Source organism: Meleagris gallopavo, chromosome 1, assembly GCF_000146605.3.
Source record: "Meleagris gallopavo isolate NT-WF06-2002-E0010 breed Aviagen turkey brand Nicholas breeding stock chromosome 1, Turkey_5.1, whole genome shotgun sequence".
NCBI lineage: Eukaryota > Metazoa > Chordata > Aves > Galliformes > Phasianidae > Meleagris > Meleagris gallopavo.
The window spans coordinates 15,835,659-15,840,116 of NC_015011.2; positions in this window are offsets into that span (position 1 = coordinate 15,835,659).

Here is a 4,458-nt window from a genome sequence, read left to right on the forward strand (position 1 = left end):
ATATATACATATATATATATAAAATAAAAAGTCATGCTCTGATAACCTCATCCTTGAGTAGTCCAAGGAGAAAGTATCCACCTTCAACAGTCATCTTTTCCTGGGGTTAGTCTGGAAATCAGTGATCTGAAAGTGTAGTACTTGCTTGTTTGAGTAATTAACAAATTCTGTCATTAAACTACTTTTCATACTAGCATCAGCTTTTAGTGCAAACATCTCTAATGTTCCTGGTACAGCCCTACTCTTAGGGAAGTAATTTATATCATTCAAGTCATTTATGCTTATTATTCTTGTAATGCTTTTTTATTAGTGTTTAGGGACACCAGTGGCATCAGATTTAAACTCATGTTAAGACTTTGAACTGTTTTGAAGCACCTGAGAGTTGATTAAACCCTTTGACTGTTCAGTTTGAACTATGTCAGAGGACTAAGTTAAAGGTATTTAGACCATTGCAAGCATGCCGTTAAAATTTCCTGAAAGATATGATTACACTGGGAGATAAGATGTTAAGTTTGAAGTATCTTTTTTGCAGTATATTTTCCCATTGACACATACAAAGCATGTTATTAAAACTTCCCTTTTTATTTATGCAGAGTAGAAGTTTGATTTATGCAGGTGAAAATATTAGCTATCAACTGGGAAATTAGAACCATTATTTTTCAGAACAAAATTCTAGAAGGTAAAATCAACATCTCTAGCAGGAGTCTTGCTCATATCATTAGTTAAAACAAGTGATTGGCCTTGGTGGCTGATCGGTCACTGTTCTTGTGGACAATTCCATTTTTATCCCTCAGCAGGGATGAGAGGAAAGAGATTCTGCCTCCATGTTTTGGTGTTTTTAGTCAGAGTAGTGCTGTGGTCACAGTATTTAGGAGAGGAAGAGGCATGCTTATCTGTGGGGAATTTCAATTTATGTTTATGTCTGGAGAACCAGATAAGAGAGAAGAAAGCGTACAGGAAAATATGACTTCTCAGAGAATGAAAAGAGAACGCTTTAAAAGAGTTAAAGTGTGAAGCATCCTTCTGAGGAGAGTTAAACTTGGAGAAGAGTTGGCTGGAGGGTATCTCATCAAAGTGTATAAAGACCCAAGAGGAAAGGTATAAAAATAATGGATCCAGGTTCTTCTGAGCAATGCCTACTCAAGAGTTGGAAGGCAATGGACGCTAATAAAAATGCTAAATTCCATATTTTTTTCTTCTTTTCACTTTTTTAAACTGTAAGAGTCATTAAAGACTGAAATAGGTTTCCCAGAGATCTTGTGAAGCCTTTGTCCTTCAAGATTCTCAAAAAGTGGATGTGATCCTGGGCAATTTTCTTTAGTTGACCCTGCTCATTCAGCAGAGTAGGAATTGAGTCTTTCAAAAGCCCTTTACAGCCTAATTTATTCTGTGTTTCTATTGTTTGGATCTAATCTTCTTTTTAAAGTGAACTGCTACTTTAGAAAAAGCAGCTTCTGGGCATACATGTTTATATAACATATTTACTACCTTCTGTATCTCTGAATTCAAAGGCAGATAAGAATTGTACTCAAGCTTTGTGTAGACGACTTCTTTTCCAAATTACATCTGACTTTTCAAAACACTTTCCTGAAATTGACTTCAAAATGTGAATTTACTTTTTGCTAAATGTAAACTAATTTTACTGAAGATTAAACAACTCTAGAGGAGCAAGTACAAATGACAGGATATAGCGCTCAAGATTTTAGGAGTTCTTGATTTGTGAGGGGAGAGCACGTCAGGTTATATGATGACATTAAATATTTGTTCTAATTGAGTTCTAAAGAAAGAAGTACTTTCCCGTGCTATGTCTTTCAGCTTCAGGTTAGTTTTTTATCATGCAGAAGTCAGCAATATCACAGGCATTTTGGCAAAGTTAGTGATAAGCATATAAATGAGGCAGGGAAAATACCCTTTGCACTGATGTATCAAAGCTGTTGTGTTCTACTTATGAGCATGAGTCACCAAATGTACAATTCCATGTGATTTAATGCCACAACAGACTATATAAAAATTTAGCTTTTCCTATAAATGAGACCCATGATACATCATTTAATGTATTATTGTTACTGCTGAATAAGAAGGAAGTTATGTGTCAGGGGGAAAAAAAAAAAAAAGGTGTTGAAATAGTCTTTTTTTCACAGTTCAGAAAAGCTGTCATTTGATTCCTGCAAGATTTGACTGCATATCAATGCGAAAATAATCTGTGTACACTGTGAAGAATAAGTTGCTAAAGTTTGCAGGTGCTACAAAATATGGCTGCATGCTTTTCTTTGAAGCAGGAAAAAAAATAGCGAAAGCACATGAGAATGCTGAGTGAATGGGAGGTAAAATCACAAAATAAATTTGTTTTCATGACTAAAATAACCCCAGTTAACCAAGTAACTTGTTAAGTTTGTATGCAGATGTGTATTTCCCTTCCTCCACAAATGATAAGCTTTAAATTTGATTTATCATTGCACAAAAATATTATGGAAGTCTCTTTCAGAAAGTAAACTCTGTTTAGCAGTCAAAAGATTAAGTAGAAAGTTGAAATTCCTAAGAGAGGAATAAAGAATAAACCAAAAATGTATTATGTTCTCTGAAATTTTATATTATTCTCAGATCTTGAATTCTAGAAGGTTTGCTTTCCCAATCTCAGAGAAGGTTTATGCTAGGACCTGAGAGGATATGATAAAGGATGACATGGAAAATCAAATGTACAGAAAGGCTTCTGTGTAAGAAAAGGTTAAATCCACTAGGGTGTTGCATCTTAGCAAAGACGTTGTTCAGAAGTGTTAGGACGGTTTGTAAAATCACAAATGATGTGAGAAAATAAGTGATGACTTTACACAGAACCCAGGTATTGAGGAACAATGAAGTAAATTATTAGGCAAGAAGCATAAAATGGAGAAAAGGATTCCTTCCTTCTTTCCTTCCGTCATTCCTTCCTGTCTAATTCTTACACCAGTGATGAACAAGAGCCTGCATTTCACACATAAAAATCTGCACCAGCAGAGGTGACCCACTGCCACCATTGCTGAAATGCACCACCCAGCATTTCACTGTGTTCACATCTACTGCTTGGTCTCCATAAATGTTCAGCAAGAGTCAGTGAATGTCAAGGGGTGCACTTTTTTCTGCATGGAGGAATTCAGTGACATGTCTTTGCTTCATACACACTTCCATGTCAGGCAGTATTTTGTCAGACTGCCCCTCTGTTGCCATCTGCTGCACAGCAAGAAAATGGAATGGAATACTGCCATACTGCCAAACAACTGACATCCACCTCTGACATCGCGGGCCAACATAATAATATAGAAGGCATTACTTTCAGGACAATCCTTGTAATTAATGGACTAATCTGTCATCCTAGCATCAAAAAAAAACCCAGGATTTTCAAGAGAATCTGTGAGTCTTGATTATATTGCAATCCATTGAGCACCTCAAAAATCTGTACTGGTAGTAGTGATAGTGTCTTCTATAGCTGTGTACTACCTACAGTCTGTGATAATAGAAAAGACTTTCTAAGTTTTAAGAAATGTATCATGTTACAAAGCAGGGAGCCCTGTAACAGTTTATTGTAGAAATAACATTCTATATGGGGTGAGTTGGTTTCACAGTCCACAAGGCATAGTAAATCTTTCTGATATCTTTCTTTTTATTTGGAAAACAAAGAATATTCATAATTTAATTAAAATTGCGTAATTTGTGGTGTATAAAGTAAAGTCTTGAATGAGATTTACATTACTAGATGTAGTAGTATGAATTATATATGTCTGCATATTGTCTGGTTGCTGAAAATTTCTTCAGAGTAGGGACAAAAAATAAAACTTTCTAGTACTTGGTTCATCTCACTCTGGAGTGAATATCAGACATGGGCAAGATTAAATTTAGCTTTTAAAGTACCTGTTTTTACCAATGACTTTAATCAAGTGTTGTGGGACTTACTGGTGCAAGTAACTCCTGTGTAGAGTCTAGGCTTAGGTTGCCTTAGTCTTCACCTTTGGTCAGTACTGCTTTGTGTATAGACCCTACTGAAAAGGTGGAAAGGGATTCCAACCTAACTTACATGTTAATGCATAGATGATGTTTGCACACAGTAGAAATGAGAGGGAATCTTGGTCCAGAGTAAAAAGAAAGGAAGGGTTGTTAGTGATTGAAGTACAGTGAAGCACAGGCTGATCCTGTCCTACATGTGCTGTGTGATATGAACTCAATACCCAGGCATAGCTCAAATCCCTTACCTTTTAAAATCTACAGGTGTTATGAAAGATGTGCTTTTGTGTTGAGCATTTTAAGGGTAAGTTAAATATTTTTATGAAGTTTCACTTTGAAAGTTAATTTGTACTTTGACAGTTTATATCAACTTTAAATTATTGACTGTTTACATTACTGTTTGAAAACATTTCAACAGTAACAGTTGCATCATCTTCCCTAGTCTTCACCTGTTTTTCACCTGTTTTTTCTTTCTGATTTTTT